This window comes from Falco naumanni, chromosome 3 (genome assembly GCF_017639655.2).
Source record: "Falco naumanni isolate bFalNau1 chromosome 3, bFalNau1.pat, whole genome shotgun sequence".
In the NCBI taxonomy this organism is placed as follows: domain Eukaryota; kingdom Metazoa; phylum Chordata; class Aves; order Falconiformes; family Falconidae; genus Falco; species Falco naumanni.
In genome coordinates this window covers 66,933,828-66,958,888 of record NC_054056.1, presented here as the reverse complement: position 1 = coordinate 66,958,888, position 25,061 = coordinate 66,933,828, and the positions used below count along the sequence as shown (strand labels likewise).

Here is a 25,061-nt window from a genome sequence, read left to right as displayed (position 1 = left end):
ACGTGCATGCATGCCCCCCTGCCTCCCCCCCCCCCCCCCCCCCCCCCCCCCGTTTTTATAGCATTGATAGCATTAAGCAAGGTATGGAAAAGGTTAAATGAAGGCACCAAATAGGATGTCTTCGATTTGCAGTGGCTACAAACTTTAGGTGTAAAGAGTCTGAGCAAGGATATTAGTTTTATGCTTGTCTGTCGTGGTTGCTGCCGCCTTTTGTTTTAGCAAGATGTCTTTTCAACGCTGGGTTTGTAGGAGCCTCCTCCAGAGCTAAGGAAAGGTACATTTAACATACCGTCTTGATCCAGCTGTTGTTTTAGGTTGCAACCTTGAGACCAACATTTATAGCAGGGGTCCTCACACTTTTTAACCAGGGGGCCGGCGCGCGGATGCAGTGGCAGGCAGTCATCTGCGGCTGCTTGGTTTCGCCCCCAACCCCCGGGGGGGGGTTCTGTAAATACCGGGGGCCGGATTGAGGACCCTGGGGGGCCGTATCCAGCCCGCGGGCCATAGTTTGAGGACCCCTGATTTATAGCGTGTATTTTAGAGCATACAGCACTGTGCCACCATGGCACAACTTTCTTTTCAGTCCTTATTTGCTCTGAACTGTAGCAGTTTTCCTGCCACTGACAGCAGTACTTCAGTTCAAGCTGATGACAGAGGGATGTAATTTGGCTGTTGTTTGTCTCTCACGTTACTGAAAGATGAACAATAGCTAAAGTTTAAGCTTTTGATGCTACAATGTGATGGTGGCTGTTGAGATTTATAGATGTGGTACATGCTGAACTTCCTACAGTAGTAATAACCAAGAATAGGTGTAGGAAAATACTGGCAAATGCCATGAGTGAGGAGAGTTGGCATGTCATGTGAAAATGCTTCTGTTACATTGGTTCTCTAACTCAGTCAGGTTTTCTGGGCTGCTTGTAAAGAGTTTCATCAGCTGTTATCTACCAAACACTCCATCATTAAAACATGAGCCACGTGCATTTGTCTTAGCTGTTCCAGGGAATCCTTAAACATTTTTTCACTCGTGCTTTAAAGTCAGAGCTGCCCTTTCTGTTTTCTTTTTATCTGGCACATGTCTCTTCATTGCCTTCTGCTCTCTTTGAAGGGCTTGCTTTGACCAGAACCAGAAATCTACTTCTGGCTGCAGGTTTTGCAAAAGGAGGCAAAACAGTAGCACATGACAAATACAAGTAGACAGCAGGCACAACTGAGAACAAATCAAAGTAACTATTAAGTTACTCTAGCTCTTTTTACTCTTTGTTTTTGGAGGTGGATAAGAATCTTTCTACTTGATCCTTGATCTGGGGACATCCTGCACTTCCATAAAATGGCCACAAAAAGGGCTTCTGTTCTGTACAAATATTTGTAGTACTCTGACCAGAGTCATCGCTAGACTTTTTCCAAGTATACAGAGTAGGAGAACTCATCAGACAGCTTCAGGGAAGGATGCTTAGGATGGCAGCTTTAGGATGCTAGGCTTTATTTCGATACAGATAATAGATGGGGCAATATCCTTATCTTAAAGGCTTAAAGTACAGTAGCTATTAAGACTGATGACTGCTAAGTGCCTTGTTAGTTCTTGTGACAGTACTTCTGTTGATCTAGTTTCAGAGGTTAGTACTGGCTGCCCTACTGCCTAGTTAGTGCCATCCTCTTTGATTAATGGATTATCCCAGGCTGTGAGAAAATCCAGGATTTACTTAGTGTCTTATTTAAAAGAATCACTGAGGCTGAAATCTTAAAATGTGAAGGTTAAAAGAACTTTTAACCTACAGTTAAAGAAACTGTACCTACCTTAGGGGCTACTGTTTGTTTCTTGGTGGTTGTTTGTGGGTTTTTTTTAGTGGGAAAGGTTTTAGTCTTCTGCTAAGTTAGAGATGTGTGAAGTGATTAGCTGAAGAAGGGACCTATTATACCTGACAGTCATCAGAATTGCTTTGAAATCATCGGGAGGCAGGGGATAGGTTAGCAGGGGTGTCAAATATGGTCCCCAGAGACAGCTTTCTTATCAATCTCCATAGCGAAACACATGAATCCTGGCTATTGCTCTCTTCTGTAAAAGTCAGTGTTGTTTGTAACTAAGTGCTTCTAAAGATCATTGAACAGAGATGGGTGTTTTTTTGAAGACAGTAGGATATCCCAGGCTATGTTCCTTATAACTAACATGAGGTTTGGTAGGCATGTGAATGTTTCCCAAGATGAGTACAAGAAAAGCAGAACAGAGATTGAGCTTAGTGATCTCGTATACAGCCTTGGGAGCAGTGTATGCACTGGAAGGAATGAAGGGAACTGCTTGTTCTGTCCTAGACTGAAGTTTGTCCATTTTGGATCAGCTGTTGGGGAGGAAATTGATTTAGTGTGACTCAGGAGAGTGTTTTACAGATGTGAGAATGGTGTTTCGATACACACGTTTAGAATTGTGGTTATGAAGTTTAAAGTCCAATACTGTCTTTGCAGGTCCTCTTAGTTGCATTGGCACGATATATTGGAGGTATCAAATTTTGTAACTATTTCAGATGGTGATTTCTTCCACTATTACTTTCATTGTCAATATATTTTTACTTTCTAGAAATTAAACTCCTTTCATTTGGTTGCATCATGTGAGCTAGTCTGAAAATTTGCTTGGTCCAGCCTTCGGTGATGGTAAGAATGCAAGAGGTGATCCATTTTGTATAACTCAAATGAAGATGACCTTTTTAGTACAATTGGGAGGAAAAAACAGCATCATTGAAGCACTGCTGTATTTTGACACTTTAGAAAATTCTATTGAATCTGAAATGACTATGTTGGTACTATTCCTCTGTGCACATCAAAGATAAAATGCACAAATGTAAAGGCAGCAGAGAGCTGCTTTTTTTTTTTTTTAACAGAAAGTCTTCTGTGATTATCCTGTAAAAGATTTCCCATTGCCCACTGCTCTCCTTCTAGAGAGCAAGAGATCAGAAACTGTTCAGTCTAATTGGTGAGTCTGTATGACAGTGAGCTGCCTTATTTCATGTATGGTGTAGAAATAAATGAGTGCTTAAACCCTTTGAAACACACCACTACTGCAGAAGCCATAGGCTGTAATTAAATTGAATGTGGGGTTGTATTGTCTTGTGCCCTTGGCTATAAACTTGATAACATACCATGGTACACCCACTATTGTGTTAGAAGCTGGAACCTAATTAGTGATGTTGTAGATTTTCAGTCACTTTCGAAGCCCTCCTGTTCATCTTTTTCCCCGTGTCCTCTCTTTCTTATTTTGCTTTTCTGTTTCTGAAGCAATAAATGCACCCTTCTTTTCAGAAGGAAATCATTAAGGGCATGTAGCCAAATATGTATGTGCAAGATAATTTTTTATCCAAGGGACAAGTGTTGGTAACTGCATTTTATCTGATGTAAAAGAGATTTATTAGTGTTGTGATAGTAAAAATATATAATCATGTTTCCAGGGAATGCTTTCTAAGTTTCTTCCAGGCATTTTTAGGGGGGAGTGAGGAAGGGGTTGAAACGTCTCATAATACCTTGATCTAAAAGTAACATTGGAAGACATGGGATTGAATTCTGTTGTGGTTGTTTTTTGGGGATTATCCACAAGGAAAAATGGCTCTTCTGGGCTTTTAGAAATTCACATGCTTTTGCACTCAGCCAGTTTTATTTAGTTGATCTGAAAACCTTCAAACTTGCTAAAGACTTAATCCCTAATGAGAATGAGTGCCTTTGATGTGTTCTTAATGCCATTTTTAGTTTGGGAAATAATCAAAGTTGTGGTGCACAGATGCAGTATATACATTTTAATTGCTATGCTTACCTATGCATCTCTACACTTTAGGACAGATCATTTTAATTGAATTGAAATTTAGTGAAAATTTTAAGCCCTATTCGCTTTACCAATGTATGAAAACATTTTTTTCACTGTGTACTTAGGGCACATCTGCTCCGTATAACAGTCCTGTGCATGGATACCTGAGCTAGCACCTCCTCGGGACTTCTGACTTGCTTTGTGTGGTAGCCGGAGTGGTGCACTGTGCTGATGTCATTTGCGGTGTTTGTGGTACTGGATGATGTGTTATCATGTAGCTTTTGGCAAGGGGTATTTGCTTCTCTTCAGTGACACCAGCAGTGTGAAACTGATTTTTCTCCTGTAATACTCTCCTGGTTTTCCATTGGGGAACAACAGGAGTCCAGGAAGACAAGGCTGATGGGATCTACAGGGAGGAATGGACTATAAATCCTGTGGTGAAGCTTCCCCAGGGTGAGGGTAGGAGAGGAGGTTTGAGAGTAGGTTTTTTGGTAGTGGGGGTAGCTCATGGGGGTAGGTAGAATGTTTGGTAGGTGCTGTTCAGGTAACACAGGCTGGAGGACTTGTCCTTGCAAAAGGAGGGCAGAAATCTCATAGGAGGTGAGGGGTGAGGATGAATTTTGGCTTTCCTTCTATTTTCTTGTCCCAAAGATCTTGTGGAGGTGCCGGGGTGATTTCTGAGCTGGCTTCTCTCTAGCACAGTGCTTCATTTCACCCTCTTCTTAAAGTGCCCAGGAACTGGGTCTGATGATGCTGTCATTTGTTTTAGTTTGGTTTTGGTATGGAGACTGAAAGGAAGAGGATGCTGTGTAGCTGGGACTCATACTTTGTAGCTCCAGTGAAGGTGCCACAGTTCTTGGCTTCCCTGCAAATCATCACCTGTGTACGCTGTTAGTACTTTCGCATGTCTGTCAGAAATGTGATGCATAAATGAATGACTTCCCTAAAACACTGTATTTTAAGCTCTTTTTTTTTTTTTTTCCATATGTGTGTTTATGTTTAAAATTAAGGATTGCTGGGGAAATTTCAAGAGCAATTTCTCAACACCTTTCAGCTGAATCCTGAGCTTTTACTCACCGTAGCAGTATATGTAGCTGATTTTTTCACCATTGTTGGTTTTTCTCTCTGTGTTTCTAGAGGCTTCAGAAGTGGCAGGGAGAGGTTGATCTGAAGTGAGGACAGCATACTGTGTCTGATGCTTTGACTATGAGTTATTAAGGTCCAGTGTAGTCATCCTGAGCTCTCACTCTGATCCAGGGTTCCTGGTTGCGAAGCCTGTGCTCGCTTTGCCAGTCTGAGCTGGTTGCGTGGGTGAGGTATCCGCAGTGCACCCAAAGGAACAGCACCGAAGCTCTCAGGTGCAGTAGGAAGTCATCAGCGGTTAATTACCGAGCATCCTCTGGCTTAAGTCTCCCCTGGAGAAGCAGCAGCGGAAGCCTGTGGTGTGTCTGGCCAACGTGGGGGTGGGAACATGGGGTATGTGGGTTTAGCACGAAAGAGGGGAAATCCGGTCGTGTTGCCCTTCTCATCTCAGCTCTGCTTGGGGTGGGTTGAGACTGTTTCCTCCTTGTGCCTGAAGTGTGAGGAAGAGGGGGAGCGAGGAAGGTGAAGTAGGCTAACATAGCTTGCTTCCTTCCTTCCTTCTTGCAAGGGCTGGCTGTTACCTGTGACGTGCCTGATAAATTCCTTCTGTTGAAGTCACCCTCCTCAGAAGTATGTGAGTCATCTGAAGTGCTGTAATTAAACCCGTATAGTTTTGATGCCAGATTAGGAGGACCTAACTGTGAGAGTTGGATTGACAAATTGGAAAGTGTAAATGGGAACACAGATGTAACAGGCAAACCTACAGGTGTAGTATGAACAGTGTGAATGTCAGATAAAGAGGGGAAACTGCTTGAATTGGTTGCCTTTCTGACTGTTTCCCAGTGTTTCTAGCAATTTTGTGATGAGCAGTGCTCACGTAAAGGATGCTTGTGTGCTCTTCCTCCTTTTCTCAGATACGACAGCGATAGCAGCTGCAGTTGTTTATTACAGGAGTTAGCTAGAAAATTATAGCAGACCACATTTGTGGTGATCGGGAGATGATGCCTTGTGTACGCTTTCATCAAGTTTATCAGTACTAGTTTCCATCTTGGGTTTAGAAAACATGTTGTCTTTTTCTTGTCCTCATAGCACTAGTTTCTGGAAGCTGTCCCTGGACTGTTGCAAGAGCAGGTTCACAATTCTGTTCAATTCTTCAAAATGCTTTTTAAAGAGGGGGAAAATATAAGATGCTCTAAGCATGTGGATTTTGGCAAATAACCTGTTCAGAAAGAACCGTTTAGCCTTTTAGTATATTTTACACTTTTTCTGGTCTCTTAATTTGGTAGTGCTGAATCTTGCTGAGTTTCTCTCTTTGAAAATACAGTTTATCTGAAAAAAAATTGAAGCCCCTCTCCCTCTGAAAATGCACACTAATCTGTGACTGGCAAACTTGGGAGTGGAAAAATAACTTCTTGGAGGCAAAAGGGATAATGCGAAGCTCTGTGGTCCATGAAACCACGTGAGGAGAACTAAGTTCTCTAGAACTGGCTGATGTTTGTAGGAATATGATTTCTTTCCAGCACAAACACTTTAGAAAGTTACATTCTTTAGCAGGGATGGCAATGCAAATCCGCCAGCCTTTCACTCCGACTCTTTTGCCCGAGTACTGTTTGAAAATAAAATGGGCAGAGTGGGACAAATGTGGTTTCAGTGTCAGACGCAAAAAAAAAATCTGCTGCAAAATCGGCTTTCTGAAGCTGCTGCCAATCCAAAGCAGTATGTGTAACACAGTTACAGTTTGATTTTTAAAAAGCAGAAACATCTTTAATTCCTTTCAGAACTTTGTAGTTTTGCCTTCCTTTTAGGGTTTTTGACACACTTGCAAAGCAGCCTTATTTCTGGTTTTATCTTTGCAAGTTACCTTTTTGGGGAGAATGTTAATGTGTTATTTTTGAAATGCACCTGCATTTGTCAGCTGGTTTGAAAAAAAAAAAAAAACAAACCCAAACATTATGAGTCTTTCTGATAGGGCATTCAGAAGACCTGAATGCAAATGTTTCCACTGAAAGTACTTTTAGATACAAGCTGTTCCCTTCAGTTTTATGTATTGAAAAGCATCAAAAGTGAGGAAGTAAACAAAAATAAAAGCTAAGGAAAACCAGGTTCATTGTAACTAGCAAGTACAAATGTGTCAAAATGGATTTTGAGTTTAAAATGTACAATGAATGACTCAATACTAAGTACAATAATTGATATGCTGATGCATTGTACTGGTGTATGGACATAGCACTACACTACTATGTAAATGTGTGTATGTACACTACTACGTATCCCCATGGTACAGAGGAGAACTCAACACGTCTTTGTTTTTTTAAAGTTTACTGTGATAATTCAGTAGGAAAAGAAGCCTCCTGTCTGTGCTAAAGTGGAATTTTAACCAGTCTGTTTTCCTCACGCGGTATATTCATTTCTGAACGGCTAATAGATATCTTCAAGATCATGAATATAATAATAGGCTACGTTTGTAGAACAGGATAATGATGTGGTAGCAACTGTTGCTCATGTAAAGTGTACAGCAGACACTTTCAGAAGTTTGTGTGGTGTTTTAATTGTTGAGAGGTATCAAAGCATCAAGTCAAATCCATATCTTTCTAGGAAAAGATATAATAGCTGATAATTTATATTTTTTTTTTTAGATTTTGCAAGCCCATGTCTGAATTTTTGCTAAAATGGCAAAACACACTTACCTCCTTCTGTGCTTAGTAACTTAGCTGAATATTCTTATTAAGGCATTTCTGTTTCTGTAAAATGCTGGATGGATTCCACTGGACACTTGTTCTGCCGCAGGGTTATGATCTTACCGGTTTTACTTGCTGTAAAATGCTCTGGTGTGGCGTTTTTCTGGCATTCTTCTGTGAAGATTTCCAGTGACAGCTGCAACAACTACGCAGCTACCCTTACCTTCACAGCAGCGTCCCCTCGCACTGCGCGTGGGGTGGCAGAGTCCTGCGTGGCCCTGTCCTTCTTGCGAGAGGTCGGTTCGGGCTTCAGCACAAAGGAACGGTGCCGCTGGAACCGTGACCGTGCAGCCCTGCCGCAGGAACGCTGGGCACTGCTGCTGGCAGCCTGTGCCTCTGGGCTTCTTGGGTCTTCTCGGGCTTTTCTCCAAACAAGAAGACTGAATACTGCAAGGCAAAACTGAAATTCCTCATCCGTTCCCCCCCAGTTCTTTTGAAACCTAAAAGCTTCAACACAAGCCCCAGTCTGAAAACCCTTTGTTCTCTTTAACATTAATGACAGTGGTCTGAAATAGCTGTTGCCTCCTTTGTCTGAAGGGAGTAGATTTTTAGGAGGGGAGGAGAGGAGAGCAGAGATGGGCTTATGAACCTATCCAGAGGTCAGAAAGCAGGGGTTAAATAACTGTAGTAGCAGGGTTTTGAAGGCAGAACATATGAATTTTGTGAGACGGAAAAGAAGTGGAAATAAGTTGAAATGGAAAAGAAGGGGAGGGAAAGCAGGGTGAGCAAACTTTACCAGCTATCTTGCTACAGCACATCAGTTTGGAAACTAGATGAATTTCTGTATACAAATGCGCTTCTGCCAGATTAGTTCAATGGATTCAAGGGCTGGGAAATAATGCTTCTGTTTGGAGAGGGGCTAAAATTGGAAGAAGAAATTAGGATTAAAAAAATTCCTTCTCTTCTAATGCTAAATAACAAATGTAGTAGGTACACTGAAGAAAGATTTGATCAAGGAACAGACAGACCCAGAGGGATGGCAAAGAATAATTGTGGGTTTTTTTTTTTTTTTTCTTTAGAGTAGAAATGCTAGAGGAAAATGTAAAAGAACACTGAAGCGGTGGGGGCGGGCAGGGAGTCTTGGTTTTCTTCAACTTTAAAGTTAGTTAAAAGAAAATTAGTATGACTTAATTTAAGTACGTTGTATTATTGCCTCATATGGAAACTAAAATCTAAAGATTTTTTTCCTTAACCTTAAAAAATGTGACATTTAAACCAGTGGTTTCCTGTAGAGTTTTGTATCAGAGTAAGCATTGGTTCTTGGGTATGTATCCCAAAAGAAAACCATTTCAGCGCTGTGGTAAAACAGCCTCTAAGCATTGTGTTTATTTTTATGCCTAATGGACAATAAACTGGTTTCCTCAAGCTACTTGAAATACTCCTTGTAAACTAAAGTGTCCGGATCAGTTTCTCATTCACATCTTATTAAAACTCAGTGAGGAAGTTGGGAAAACATGTTTTTGATCAAAGCGCTGTATAAACTAGTCATCTACTCCATTAATTTTCAAGCTACTTCATAAAATTTCTGAGCAGAACCCCGGTGGGTTCCTGCTTTCAAAGACAGCTTCGTCCCACCTGGATGCTAAACAGAGAGAGCAGCTCCGCTGCGTGATGGGGAGGCATGTGGGAAGTTTTCAGGGTTTAGAGGAGAGGAGACAGTTGGAGAGTCTTTTTTTTTTTTCCCCATGTCTATCTGACTCGCAGTTTCCTAGTGGAATCCTGAGTTTGTTGTAGTATTTCCATAAATAGCTGTCTGCATCCGAAATGACTTGTGTATGCTAGTCTATTCTGTGTGCACTAGTGCCTGTATTTCTATTGTGTGGTCAGTTCATGTTACATATGACAACCTTAAATGCCATAGTGGCGTGTTTGATCAAAACACATCTTTTTCTCTAAGGAAACAAATACATGGTCGTATCTCTGAGAAGTCAGGAATTTCTCATTGGTTCTGGTGGTAGGTGGCTGGAAGCTAACTTTCAGCAACCCATTCTTGAGAAGAAGTCGTGCTGCTATCATATTGTACCCCACTTTTTCATAAATATATTCTAAACTTCTATACAGGCTCTTTTCAGGTCTGTTTCTATGAAGTTTCTGCCTCTGCATCTTAATGAGTAGGAGACCTCAGATCAGTATTTACAGCATCTGCTTCCAAGCTTTATATATGCAGCTACATCAAGATACATGGTTATGCACTTTATAAGAAACTTATTCAAGGAGAAGTGTTCACCTGATGAACAATATCTGCTTGTTGGCAGTGGTAGGGGGGATACTTTGAGCGCTGTTGTAAAAGCAGTAGTATTGTGTTTTGGAGAAACTGTCAACTTTGCTGACTTTGTTTTGACTTGAAAATTAAACCTCTGTTTTATTAGAGGGGTGGAGGGGTGTGGATGTATGTGAGAAGTGGCCACCACAAGATAAAGCCTCCCTGGAGCAAGCACTGTGCAGCCTGCATGCCAGCGGGACAATGCCAGTAGCGTAAGAAGTTGTGCTGCAAGAGATAGGCGATGGCAGTGTTGGAGATGATGTACCAGCTGATTAAAGGCTATAAGGAGGAGACGGGCTACATGGCTGAAAAAGCTAGTAAAAGGTGTTAGTCTGGTTGCACCAGCATTCTAACCTGAGACTGGGGCAGAAAGTCCTCATCTTAGTAATGGAGAGTGGTTAGCTGTTCTTAAAGCGTTTGCTGTTCGGTTGGGTTTTTTTGGTGACTTGTGCAAGAATTAGTCTCAGTCTGGATCCTAGTGGACAAGTATCCTGGCAGTGCAGGCCACCAGAGCTGACACTGATTGTCACTCCTGTTGGCAGTCTGAGTGATGAGGCGGGGGAAGAGCTGCCCTCACCCCAGAGGTGAGCTCCTGACTGTCAGGACAGGCTGATGGCCGCGTGAGAAAGCTGGCTCTGCCAGTGGTACACTTGCTGTCTGGATGGTCTGCTGGGCTGTGGATGTGATGTTATCTAAAAGTAGCAGACTCCTGTATCAATTTAAGTGGAAAAACAAGACTAATGGCCAGTTTTGCACTCTCCGTGGCTTTCAGTGATTGTGAAAAATAGCAGTTTGCTTCTCCATCCTCCTGGCTTTACCGTCTTCTTCATATAACTGAACTGACTTTTACTGATGGCATGTTGTGTCTAATCATTTCTTAATGAAGCAGATGAGTATATCTTATTTTATCCTGCATGAGCTTCTTTTTGTCACTCGTTCTTGTTTCCCTCCACTCTGTTTCTGCTCCAGGCAAAAATTATTTCCAGCTGAGAAGGGCTGGATGCATGTCATTCCAGAGCAATTGTAAATGACCCTACAGATTCGCTACAGATTTCCCCTCAGTGCACACCCCCGTTTCTCACCTAGAATTCATGCAAGAAAGGTCATATGGGGCCAGACCTGAGGGGTGTCTGTCTCCGTACCCCATCCCTACATCAGTGGCCAAGAGCAGATGTCTGTTGAAGAGAATAGGATTGGACAAGTAGGTGATGCTTCTCGTGTGGGTGTTTTAAAGATGTGTGCCAAGTCCCCCTCTGAAGTGTAAGTGATGTGGCAGAAGGACATTAATCATTAAAAAGCAGCTATTAACACAATCACGTTGGGTCTGTGGGATGAATGGACCTTTTTGCATTTTCCTCTCAAACTGTTTTGATGGGAATGTTGATTACAGACAAGGTAAACTTGTTTGTACTTCATTCATTAATAACAAACTATAAGCTGCCCTGCCTCCCCTCCCCACAGGCAAGGCACTTGAGGAGATGCCAGGCAATTAAAGTACTTAAGACAGTAATTACAGTCAAATATACAACAAAAATAAAATCACTGCACATGATTTTTTTTATGCTTGGTTTTGTTCTCTGCATTTATTAAACCACAATTCTTGCCTCACAACTGAACAGGAATCTCTCAACTGGTAATACCGAAGTGTGTGACAAGCTTGCTTTGGTTCAACAGGGTATTTAATAACCTCTTTGACGGTCTTATTGCTGAATTCTTCGCAGCTCTGAAACTCCTGCTTTTTAGATGGATGTTGGTATATAAAGCTCCTCAGTCTTGGCACTGATCATTAGGGAGGTTGTACCAACGCTCTCTTGAAACTGTTCCTTTCTTGCTAGTTTTCTTATTGTACAAGGAGTAGCATCCCTCCAGTTACTGTGATGCTTAGGAGGGGAAAACTGAAGTAGGCTGAGGTGTTCAGTTAATAATCCATAGTTGGCTTCAGATATTTAAATATTTAAATTTAGCTGATGCATTTTAAACTTCAGAAATAAGTGTACACAAACTGGACTGGTTGTGAACCTATTTAATGAGTTAGCATCCTGCAGTATAAACTTGTGCGTATGCCAGCTCGACACATTTTTAAGTGAAATTCACAGTAACTTCAATATTCCAGATAAAGTACACTTTAAAAAGACAGAAACTTAGCTGTAATGAGATCCAGCTGGTGCGCATAAACCTTTCACATTACATTACATAATTAAGTTGGTAAGTAATGTATGGGGAAAAGTTCTTGTTGCTTATTCTTTTGTGTTGGGAGTTTTACAAGGCTGTATAAATACTCTAAGTATGTAATGGTGGAAATGCAGGATTAAAAAGCAGGAGACGTATGGTAGATGTATGGTAGAAAATGTAATAAATGAAATGTGTAATATTACCCTTTCATTATTTAATATTAAACAACTGAAACTTGACAGTGTTCTGCATGTCACCTGCATTACAATAGCTCTCCTAAGAACAATTTCCAATTGATTGATTTGATAAGTGGGACTAGTTTAAAGGTAGATAGTTTCACGCTGTAGGATATCAGAGCATGGATTCCTTCTGAGTAGTGTTTTGACTGGTCTTTTTATTTGGTAAAATCTGCATCGCTGTGGTATTCAAAGCAGGGTACGGGCTCACGGACTTCTTACCATAACTTAACAACCTGTTCTCCTTTTAACAAGCTGTAATTACAGAAACATAAACTACATCTTCATTTATTTTGATGGTAGAGTATGGGAGAGGAATGTGGGAAGGCATTCTTTGTGCCACCATCAATTTTGTTGCCTACCTTGCAGTTGTTTCATAAACATCCTAGAAAGCTCCTGAAAATACCAAATGTGGAATGTGCCAAAATGGTTAAAATGCAAGACATTGTCCTCTGACAGACAAGCCCTGGCAAATCTCTGCTTGATGTTACTGCCCTCAGCTGTCCGCCTCCTTTGCAGAAGGCTTTTGCTCCCTTGCAGAGTCAGCAAAAGGTACCATGTGCCTATGCTTCAGCAGCTGCAGCAAACCTTGGTCAAGGGATAATTAATTTTTGGGTGCTGTCCTCCTCACCAGCAGTTTGAGTTGCCATGTTTAGTCTGCACATTGGAACACAGAAGGCATGGGCATATGGTCTGTTCTGCCAGCTCTGCAATGAGGGTGGTAGCCTTGGGGAGAGGAGTGGTTAAAAAAGAGCAGTCCTAAATGGCACAGCTATTTGCTGCATGGTGGTGAGTCTGAGCCCTCAGCTGTCCTCATTTAAAGGGAACGGTCAGGCAGGTATCATAATGTATTTAAAGCTTAGGCTGTTGTTCTTGTCTCTGCCCGCTAAATGTTAAAATGACAGTCTAATTTCAAGATGTTGTTACCAATGTAAGTCTATTGACCTTGGGCTGTTCGGGGAGGGCAGGTATTGTGGGGTGATTTCCATAGCAAAGGTATATTACGCTTAGGCTCCCTTCTACAGAAGGGAAACAGAATCTTTAATAGAAATAAACTTTCACTTGCCTGAGATTTATTCAATGAGAGGTGAAAGGAACATTCAGAATGTAAGTGAATAACAAATATCTTTTGGTTTTGTGGGTTTGTAAGTTCCCATAAATCAGTCAGCAAGTTCCTAGTTGTGACAACCACATGTCCTGTGTTCAACGCTGCAGCCACCACAAAACTCAAGTGAAGAGTGGAATCAACCCATAATAAGAGTGGCAAGCCAAATGAGTGGCGTTAAAAAAACAGGGTGCTGTCTTGCAGATTTCTGACAATTTTTGCAGGCTGTCAGTACTCCAACAGACTCTTTAAAATCGCCTCCCTTTCCCCTATGGGTCCCCACCTTGTCCCTTGCTACTTGGTAAAGCAGCAAGCAAAAATCCATTGTGGGACTTTGCAGGAGGAAGAATGGGCTGAAGGCCTTTGAGGGCTTGTTCGTCAGGATTTGGCTTGGCTCAGTATTTTGTGATCCTTGTTTTTAGGGAAACACGTTAATGAGCATTTCTTGTAAAATGTGGAAAAGGAATGGGTTAAAAGTTGAAGCAGTGATGATGAGTGATTTTCTGTTTTTCTCTCTCTGCTCGGGGGGGCTGAGGTCCCCGGTGCTCCTGGCAAAGCCAGCACAAGGAGTGGGGCTGCACCGCTGGGTGACTGGTCTGTCCCAGGGTTTCCAGCAAGGGTGAGCCTTGGACACGCAGCCCGGTGCCACCCAAACATCCCAGATTAAAAAAATTAGGATAGGAAGCATTGCTGCCCAGCAGCCTCAGATTGCTTGACAAGGCTGCGCTTCAAGACAGCTTCTTGCTGACTATAGGACTTGTGAAGAGCCGACGGACCTGCCAAAGCGGTGGGAGCAGTGGTTGAAGGTGCTGGCAGTCTGTGAGCACCCAACACCTTGTGTGCTCCTACTGGGTGAAGTGGCCTCACTGGGAGCGAGGTGCGAGCCCCCCTCGGCCTCGGAGCAGCCCATTCCAGTGCTCTGCCGGCCTCTCTCCAAATGCTGGCCTGAACCAGCCCTGCTTGGCCTGAGATCCAGTGGGCTCACAGTGCAGCAGGAATAAGAGGCACTTTGTTCTCCATTGTAGATACACTGCAATTAAACTCGGTAGTCATGAGGCTAGATTTACTGCTGTGCTCTCGCTGTTTTGCATTGCACAACAGTACAAACATCCAGAGAGCAAGTGAATTTGATCTGTGTTTCCTAAGGATTGTGAAATTCTCCTTCTGTATAAATTTGCTGGCTGAATTTTAAGCATGATTTATAAAAGGAGCCTTTCCTCTTACAGTAAACATGATTTCCTCTCCTGTAGGATTGTAAGACAAATGTCCTTAGTCTGCAAGGTAACTTTTTCAGCGTTCTATCCTTAACATGTTTTTGGCTCATCTTCCGTGCTGCACGCTTACTAACTGAAGCTATTTAACTGAGATGCAAAAGAAAAATACTGTTTCTTCAGCATTTGGACCAAATTCTGGCTTATGAGAAATGAGGCAGGCATTTGGTTTGCACTGTTCAGAAGCTTTCTAAAATCCTCTGAAGTGTGCTGTGGTTCTTATTTTTGATTCTTTTCCTCCGTCTGCTGTTAAGTAGACTTTCTTTTGCTAATCTGCTGCCTGAAATACTCTTTGTTCAGGAAAGCAAGTCTCTTTCTGTTGTAATCAGGGCTAGGAATTCAATTCAGCTGCAGGGTCACTCTTGGTGCTGTAGAGTTCACTGACCATGTTTTGCTTCTGGCAGTCCTAGCTTTGGCCCCTTTACACAGATCAATGCCAGGCTAACCCCATTTATTGCTACTACTGAATCAAAACTCTGCTTCTCCTATTTAATTTAGCTCAAAATAGACATAATGCAAACAAGCGTCAGCAGGGCAAAAGAGCCAGAAGAAAGGGAAGAAGAAAAAAATGCACTCAGGTTGTTGTTTTTTTTTTTTTTTTTTTTTTTAAATTAAATATACCAAATGCTGCCAGGCTTCAGATGGGATGAATTAGTTTGCACTGTATTGTTAGACCCTTTATAAAATCAATCATCATCATTGATTCTCATTTGCACATGAGTATTGGAGTTTATCTGGTTGTCTTCAGTTCCTTTTTTGTGTTTAAAACCATTTCTGATGTAACTGTTACTACTTAAGGTGAGCCATGCATTCAGATTTCTTCTGGGTTTCTTAGTCCCAGATGAATCTCCTGGTTTGCTTCATTGTGTCCCTACTAGGTGAACCTCCATCCTTATTACTAGACGCTTTCCACCAGTTACCACAGCGTCAGCCTCCGAGAAACTTCCGGATTTGCTTCTGGTCAAGTAAAGTTGCTGTCAGCAAGAGTGTATTGTTCTCGGTGAGGCGACTTGGTGCTGACCATTTCATAAGGCTCATTCACCGTGAGATGGGTTAAGAGGTTTTGTTACAGCAAGTGTGTGGCAGGTGAGATTCCTGTGGCTATCAAACCCTGTGGCTGCAATGTAATTTCTTTCTTCTGTATCTGTGGCACACTTCAATATGAGAAAGTGTCAGGATCCTCACGACTTTACTTGCAGTTTAGATGACAAGACCTTCATGGCGTGGTTGGCGTCCAGCCACCTTTCCTGACCAGGGCTGGAGTTACAAATTCCTCTTGCCACACCTCATTCCACACTGCTTGTCAAATATGTGGAATAAGGCGCACACATACCCTCACCTCTTGTCTTCTGGATTGAAGCTCTGTCGTTGTGCAGGGCAGCACAGGTGGAAATCACGGGGTTTAGTGTTTCTATTGAAAAACAAAATGATCTTGCCATGCATCCCTCCACTCCACCCCTTCTGTTCCCAAACTATTCCCATTTGGTTCTTCAACTCCAGAGCGGTATCCAGCAGAAATCACTCAGTCGAGTGTGTCTGTAATGGCATGGAAGATGGCTGCCATGAGACAAATCTGTAATTCAGGAATTGTTGCTGAAGCAAATATCTGCTACCTTCTACTAGATGATCACCATAAGATCCTCAAAACCTTTCCTGTTTGTTTCAAATGCTTTTTTATTTCTGACATTACAAGTCATCTGTTCCTGAAGGCAAGCTTTTTGAGTACTTGACCCAGAGGGGAGACCAAAGCCTGTCATCTTAAATGTTTGTTGTTTTGTGTTGGGTTTTTTTTTTTTAATTTCACAACCCTTCTCCCCACTCTTTTAGATTAAATGCTGCCTTCTTCTTCTGTCTGCCCTTTTTCTTGCAGAGCTTTGTGGTTTCAACAGGGGATGCTTCAGTTTCCCATTCCCAATATGTGCTTTGCATCTCTGTTGCTGCCTTCCCTTGCCTCTTTCAGGAATGGTCGTGCTTCAGCCTCTCTGCTTTCCTCCCCTTCCATGCCAGAGAGGGAGCTGATGGTCTCCTGCACTGCTTCTCTGGGCAGGAGACAAGCACCAAGTTAAGACAAGAAGCTCTAAGACCTTCCTGATGTTCTCCTCAAATTTACCTTGTTCCAGATAAAATCCTTTGCAGATGTTATCTTCCCAGACTTTATCTGGAATTGGTTTTAAAGACTCGGGATGTGTCCCTGTGTACGATTGTCCCTTTATCTGCTCCTTTACTTGTTCCTCCTTTTGTGATGTTTTCTTCCACTTTTCAGGTCTCTACTGGCATGTGGTGGGGTTTTTGCATGTGATTTTTAAAATTACTGTGTCATCATAGTGGATAGTTTTCTCTACCTGACATCTTCACCTTCTTATACTTTTGATACTCAAATTCCTCTTTAAAGAGTTGTTTGTTTTTTTTAGATACTTCCAGATCTTGTAGTCTTGATCCTTCTTGAAAGTTGTTTTTTCTCCATTGCAGAAGTCAGGTGTAGTTCAGAGTAGTTAGTTTGGACCTATAGAGGATGTTTCCCCTTATCGGCATGGTCTTACTGGTTATTACTACTCAAGATACTCAGTGGGTTTATTTTTTTCTAGCTTTAGTTAGGTGAAGTCTTCTGCCCCTTCCACACCAACTCAACAAAATATTTCAAGTATTATTTTCAATGAGGATAATTTCATATAAAGCTTGCTGCCTCATCAACAGTTAAATTAGCCAAGCCTCTTGGCAAGAGCCCTGTTAAAGAACAGCCTACCGAAAGAGAAATTTCATACCTAAATGCTTATTCCATAGTGGTTGGTCCAGCTGTGGCAAGTGACAGTGTGTGACTTGGGTTGTCTCATTTCTCTATGTTTTAAAAATGAAATAACTGTATTTTGTTTAGCTTTCATTTTCTTTGTGAACCTGCCGTTTGTCTTTTTAATTTTGAGCTGTCCCTCGGAATCATCTAATGATGTGACTCTTCTCTGTTGGTTTAGGTGTCATAACACAACTATATATGCTATCAGTTTATCTTAATGCATCTTTATTTTTTGCTTTTCAATTTTACTGAAATGTGTTGTACATTAGAGGTAATAAAAGCCCATAGCTAGAAAAAGTGAGATAGAAGTTTCTTGTTGATTGACAGACGTCGTCTTTTCTGCTTCTTTAAACATTTTTTAGGTCTTTTTGTTGTCCAAGCACTGGTGCTTTGCATGGTAGTAATGAACAGAGAAGCACAAAAGCAGACTTTGAAGCAGGTCATGCCATCCAGAGAAATGTATATTGTATAAGATTTCATCCACTAATTTAAGATTATGTGTGTAGTCTGTTGTGGTGTTGGGTCAAGTAAAAGCCTTCTAGTAAAAAATTAAGAGTTTGCTGAGCTAATTAGCAGAGGTCATTCTGTCTACAACTAGACAGTGGATTGCTGCTTCGTGGGGTTGGTGGTGGCAATGATAGCTTCTGTTAGCATATAAGCACATGGTTACATATGTTCAGGGTTAATCCATCCTCGTGGGCAGAAAACACTAAAATTAGCTGCCAAATGGATGTTTTTATCATCTGAGGCACAATGACTATTTGGAGATATCCCTACAGGTCTGAAAATAATAATAATAACACTAATACTGATAATCACAATTGTATTTCTTAGCCTTGGTTCCTAAAGTGTCTTTTACACAAAATGGAATCTCATGAACCAAATCTAAAATATGCTTTGTTCATGTGCCATACGGTCATCGTCTTGCCAAGCACTCTTCTTGCCTTCCAGAGCAGACTCCTGTGTTCTCCTTTCCTCAAATTCTGCTCTTCACACTAACAGAAAAAAATTGCCATCGACCCCCACGGTTCCTTTTCTCCCTTAATCCCTAAAAGATTTCCCAGCATTTAAGAAAACGTCAGACACCAGAAAAAAGGTAAAACGAACTAAAAAACCTTCATGTGGTACTGCATTGAAGGAGCCTTTTGAATTTAACCACAGCTGTATTTAGCTTAATTCAGGACTTCAGCCCCTTCGTACCAGCCACCAAAAAGCATACCTACTCCCCTGAGGGATTTAAAACCCAAAGATGGACACTTTTTAGTACAGGGCGGGGGTAAGGAAGTATCTGGGTCACTGATGGTTTTCGGTTCAGGTCCTGTGCGCCATGTGGATAGCCCATTTCCAGAGCTCTGGGGAGGCCCCCGTCATCGCGTACTGCCTCGTGTGTGTATTTTTAGCAGGAGGCAGTATCCTGTCTCCGCATAGGGAGCACCTGTGTGGTGTTATGCTGCCCGTCCTGAGGTGTTAAGTAACCCATGTGTGTTTTGAAATAGCTAATGATAATGTGATTTTTCTCATGATAGTGTTCAGGCTTTTTTGTTCTCCTGCTTGTTATGAAATCTGTAGGCTGATAATTTTAATGGGACTTACAAGAGGAGAAGACAAAGTCCCAGCCGGCCCTGGAAATGCATGGGAGCATGGTAGAGCCGAGTAAACGCTCCCTATTGCAGTCTGTCTTAACAAGGTCTTCAAAAGAGCCTGTCATTTCAGTAAGTTCAGCTTTTACCCTTTCCTCACGCTGTCCTCCCACTTGGCAGTCTCTGTCCCTCTGGTGGGGTTTCAGTAGATGATGATTTTTGAGAGAGAGGGTTGTTGCTTTGCTAAGTTCAGCTTGGGAGTCCTGCTGAGAGGGAAGGTGGATGGGAGGGAGGAGGAGAACCCAGCAATGGTGCAGGTCTCCTGAAAGTCAGTCCTTTTTGCCCACAGTTGCATTTATACTGGATCAAGGGATGTATAATTTAAGATTACAATTTCACACCTTTCACACCATATTTCTGATTCTGGACCAGCCTGAACTGTAGCTGTCAATTGCAGTTCTGTTTGCATCTTCATCATAAATTAGGTAATTACAAATGTATGGCTTTAAAGCCCCTTTGTGCCTTTTTTCTGCAGTTAGGTTATAGATGAAGCTGTCTATCGGTTTTATTGTCTAGTCTCATAATTACTAAGTGGACACAGTGTCTTCGAAATGATGATTCTGTCTGAGAATATTTTATTATTGGTTGCTGCAAGAAACATCCGGAGAGTGCTTAGAGCTCTTGTGTTTACAGCATTTCAAAGACAGGGTTTTATTGGACCCTTATAATTTGTCCCTTTTTCCTCTTTATGTGGCTGGAAGAGCTAATAGAGGCTTTCTTGTGTCTGTCTTAAGCCTGGTAAGGTAATTCCAGATATAAAATTCTTCAGATAGTCCAAAGGTGGGTTTTTGGTTGTTTGCGTGTTCAGTCTGAAGTAGATAATGTTCTGTTGATATGTCCAAAAACACATCTTCTCTAGATGGGCCAGTATTATCTTCTTCTGCTCCCAGGCAAATTAATAAACCAAATTTTAAAAGTGCAGAGGAAAGCAGGCGGCTGGCTGATTCAAAGGGAGAGGCTATGTTTTTCATCACCACTCTTTCAAAGCCTCTCTGAATCAAAAGAACCATTGGATTGCGAAGGCAAGACCTATGCCACACCAGAAGCTCCCAGTTCAGCAATTTTCCCAGGGTAAAATTATAACTCATGTTTCCTCAGCACAGGCTGTAACTGGCAGCGTTCCTTCTACTTCTAAGGGTGAAATTGCTGGGGGGGGGAACAGACATCTAATGTGCCTCTGGAAGTTTTACAATGGGTGTTAGCCTCCCTTTGTGGAAAGGTAGATGTTCTTCTGGAACATACCCAAGGGCAGGTGCTATTCAAACTGGAGTGTAAATTAACTTCAAATAAGGCAGTACAGGCTTATTTTTGTTCAGTTTGTGAGTCAAATCTAAAGAAGAAAAAACCATTTCTCAAATTCTGACAGTTCATGATGATCTTCCAGTTATCCCACTGAAGTCTGCATTCTTATGGGTCTTTAAAATCTTCAGATAGGACTGCAATTCAAGATGTTAATCTTTATTCATGTATTACTGATAGGATCTTAACTCGCAAACAAAACAGACAGATTTTAGCAATGCTTTTCTTTTTGGTGTTGCTTCTCACCAGAAGATTGTTGGACAAATTGCAAACTCGGTCCAAGAAGAATGTAACTAGTTGGTTTCTTTCCCACTCAAATTTTGACACCATCTTTAAGGATTTGTTTAACTTTGCATTCAAATTGTACCAGCATGGTTCTGGCAAACAGAAGTCCTTTCCTTCTAAACTCAGGAGGGAGTGGTGTTTTTTTCTTGTCCTTTTCTTATGTAAAAACTCTTACAAAATATGTGCGGAGGGCCTCCTAGAAGTGGATAAAAGGCAACAACACTTGAGAGAGAAATCCGACTAAAAATCACCTTGTTAATATGTCTCAACCTACAAGATGTCCACCTGGGAACAGCTGGAAGATTGATTCCATTGTTCAGAGCTCCCCGATCCCTTCCCGTGTCTGTTCCTGGTCTGAACCCCAGGTACGTGCATGGGGTGGAGGTGGCTGTTGCACACCTGCCTGCACTGGTGCAGGGGATGAGCTGGGAGATCCCCCATCCCTCACGGAGGCAGCAGGAGCTCTTAGCTGCTCTGTGCTGGGCGATTCCCAAGGACTGGGGAAGCTCCCCGAGCAGCTGCTTCTTTTAGGGAGAAGGTATAGACTCTGGATGCAGCCCTAGAGTACGTAGGTACATTTATCTGCAACGGTGCTGGCTGGCCACACGTCTAGCGGCAGGGATGAAGTGGTCCAAGGTATTTGGATCAGTCGCTGGAATGAATGAAGCTTTGTACAGAGGAGAGCTGGTCTGTCACCTCTGTCCCTTGCCAAAAGGTGAAACTCCCTTTGTGTGCTTGCTTTCCTATGAAGTACAGGTAAATTCATGTTGTCTCTGCTACCTGAGGTTTGATAGAGGTAAGAGACAACGAGTGACCTATTTTCCAGGTTTAAAAGAAAGTAAATGAAACTGTCCTCGGGGCAGCAGAAGCAAAGACTTCTGTATCAGCTGTAGTGTTGTAGGCAGGGCTGCCAGACTGCTGAAGGTTCTTCAGATCTGGCAGCCGCTTTCCCAAGGACTGCTCATCTTTTTAATAGGGTTTTGGGTTTTGGTTTTTTGGTTTTTTTGTTGGTTTTTTTTTTAAAGTGTCCACAATGACTGCAGCAGAAGGAGTTATGCTTCCTTCTGGTCACTCCTAAATCAATTTTATTGCTAGTTTGAGTAGAAGCTGGTGCAGAACAGACCAGCTTCTGGTGGAGAAAGTAGCCTGAAATGCCAGGTATCCAGTCCGCTCCTCTCGTAGGATGCCATTAAAGCAGCACAGCAGGTCTGTTGACCTTTGATCTGATGTCCTGCGTTTAAACACTGCGTCCTCCAGCATGGTTAGGGGATGTTTTTGCCTGCTGCATCCTGGGGTAAACACCCTGTGATTATACAGTGTCAGGTGGGCAGTGGTGTGCTGTGCAGTAATTGAGAGCAGCTTTCAAATCCAGTTTTGCTTGTAAACTAAATGGCTGCTTTTACCAAGCGAGGATCGAATCAGCACATCTGAAGACCATAGAAGTCTTCTGTTTCCATTGTGAAACCCAAAGTGGCTAGTGGAAGTGTGTGTGTTTGGGACTAGTGAATCTGGGCTGGACCCCCGAGTTATGTGTAGAATTTTTATTTTTTTTTAATAGTGCAATGGGTTGGAAATACACCAGAGATCCTGCTTGTATTAAGGGCTTAAGTCCGATCCTGTGTTAGCCACATTTACCACTTGCTTGACCAAAGCAGATGGGATGTGTACAGCAAGAAACGGGTAAGCAGTGCAGAACAGAGCTTCACTTGCAGGACTTGATTGTAGTAAATGAAAACATTTGGGCTGGCCTCAGCACTGCTTACCCAAAGAAGCAAGGGGCTGGGTTAATCTCCCGTAAAGAGTACAAATTTATAGGGTATCTTGGGGGAGGTATTAAACTTTTGTCTGCAGTTTCAAGGCTTAGGGGAATCTCCAGAGGAAGTTTATAAGGATTTGAGAAGATACGTCCTGTCTCTGTCAACTTGACCTATTCCAGGTTTTGGACTCACCTTTACTGCTGTAATAGTATAAGCACAGGTCCTCGTTTGACTCCTCCCTTACCCCTAAATCCTTTTTCTCCAGGTAATTAGACATTTTTCTGATGGCCTCAGTGGCCAGTTTCTGAGGAAGGTATGGTTAATGCTGTTCTGCTGAAGTCAGTTGTGCTCTGCAGACTCAGCTGCTGGGCACTGGAATTCTCAAAGTGTCTTCAAGCTCTTGTCCCAGGGCATTCTTAACTGTCCTGCATCTCCAGGTAGGCAGCTCTCTCCATCCAGCACAAATACCTTGCTTACTTCAACCCCTTGCCTTGCATTTGGTTCTCTGCACCTGTGGCATTTGTTCTAGGTCCTGATCAGCTCTGATGAAATCCCAGCAAGGCTCATTTTACCGAGGAAATGCAGCGACGATCTCTCCAGCACTTGCAGCGCTGAGCGGGTGTACAAGCTCAGCAGCGCCAGCATCAAGAAGAGGAGGAGGCTGTGAGTAGCCAACATTCAGGATGTGGAGCAAGGGACCCCCGTCTCTAGGGGCTGGATCGGTGCTCCACCCCGGGGCCAGTGCCTCTGTGGGCCAAGGAGGATGTAGCAGTTAAAATTGTCCTGCAGGTAAGTGCTCCCATCACCACTGCTGTAGCCACTCTAGTGTGACAGGAGGTCCATTACCACCTTTGTAGTCTTGATCTGTGTGTGGACTATTGCAGGATACAGAATACAGCCTAGCACTGTTCCTGGCACTTCCAGGAAAGGGTTTCAGCCAGGTTTTAGCCAAGGTTCTTTTTCATGATGGCCTATACCTTACAAACTGACTACAATGGACCCCTCTGCGTACCTCTGCCTCTCTCAGGCAGCCTTGTGGCACCTGCCTTTCTAAAATACGTTGCTGCATGTGGTTCTGCAAATAGCAGAGTGCTGCAAGCATGGCACTTGTGGTGGGTGTAGTTAGCAGCTGCTTGGGATACTAGTAGGTCTTCTGCTGTGCTTGGCTGCCTCAGCATCTCAAGAACACCCTCCTACTTCTCAAGCTCTCAGTTGTATTTGACTGTCTTGCATAGGATTATTTGTCCTTCTGTCACGTATTGACAGGCATTCAGGATTTAAAATGAAGCTTTTCCTCCAGAGGTCTAAAATAATAATTGTAGTACTGCTGCTGAGTCTCAGAGGACCCTGGGTCTTGGCTTACTGTGGCACTGCATTGCAGCTGATAGTGTTTTGGGCCTGTTTCTCATATGGCACTCAAACACAATTGTTTTGGAGTTTTCCTTTATAAACATAATTCATAATGTTTGGAGTCAGTAATCCTAAAGCTTGCAGCTGCAAGGGAAAGAGCAGTCGGATTATATTGATGAAAGGCAAAACATGACAGTGCATCAGCATGTTTTCACTGGGGAAAATGATGTGCTATTTCTTTGTTTTGCAGACCCAGTGGCACCAGCACCGCCATGTCCTCAGAGAGATATTGGCCATCGGTGTATGGGTGAAGAAGCAGAAGAAAGGGCATGGATGTGCTCACATGTAAAGACCTTTTGCCAAAGATCTCAGCAACTTCTTTGTGCTTCTGGGCCCTTCAGAGCAAAGGAGAAGAGAAGGCATCACAAAGGCACGCATGTCTCAAGAGACCAAAATGCAGCTTGCATGCTCCATGTTGTGCACATGGTCATCTTCAACCACCTTGAAGGGCTCTGAGGGGCCAGCACAATGTGGTGTCATCTGTGGATGGAGCATACCACAGCCATAGCCAGAGAATTTGGTGTGAGGATATCACCAGCCCATAGAGCTGCCAGGATTTTCCCCTTCCAGCAGGACGAGCACCTGGGCTTCCTGGACATGTAGCTCTGTACCTCTGCCTGCTTGCTGCACCTTCCAGAAGTGCTGTTTGTATTGTACTGGTGTTGTTTATGTGGAATAAACACCTTCTCCAGCCTCTTTGTTGTGGCGACTGTTTTTGCTGAATTGAAAAAAGCAGGGGGTACTTGTTTAAGCATTGTGGTGAGACATGATCGTGATTATTTTTTTAATCTTTAATGAAACGTTTGTTTTGAAAAAGTGCATCCTCAAAATGGGGACACTTCTATGGGAGCCAAACCTTAGAGTAGTCCTAATGTTCCTGGTTTGGATGAGGGACTTGAACTGGGCTTGCCTGTATCCCGCAAGCACCCCTAAGCATCAGTCTGCTGTTTATTTCAGCCGGGTGCGTAGCTCTCCGTGACACTTGAGTGATTCTGCTTTGTACTGAAGGGAAGGGGATTTGTCTCCAACTTCGGAAGTTTTTTCACTGTTTGGATTCATGCCCCATCTAGTGGGATGTATGTGGTCAGAGGAGACTTCTCTGCTGGAGGTGGCTGATGAGGGTGTGTTGCTAGCTGTTCCTGGGCACCAAGGTTTTGTGAGAAGAAACATCTCCCTCATGGCTTTCTGTTGTGAAAAAAAGATAACGAATAGAGAGATTTTATGCTTTAG

General features: G+C 42.7%; 1 protein-coding gene and 1 long non-coding RNA gene across 2 annotated transcripts in view; both read left to right on the top strand.

The window, feature by feature from the left end:
* The window catches only part of KCTD1 (potassium channel tetramerization domain containing 1), a 69,609-nt gene that overhangs the window by 4,611 nt on the left and 39,937 nt on the right, over nt 1–25,061 (top strand).
* Nucleotides 16,104–24,524, top strand: LOC121085181. The gene is made up of 2 exons (XR_005826972.1): nt 16,104–23,210; nt 24,022–24,524. It is a non-coding gene; the product is annotated as an uncharacterized LOC121085181 (long non-coding RNA).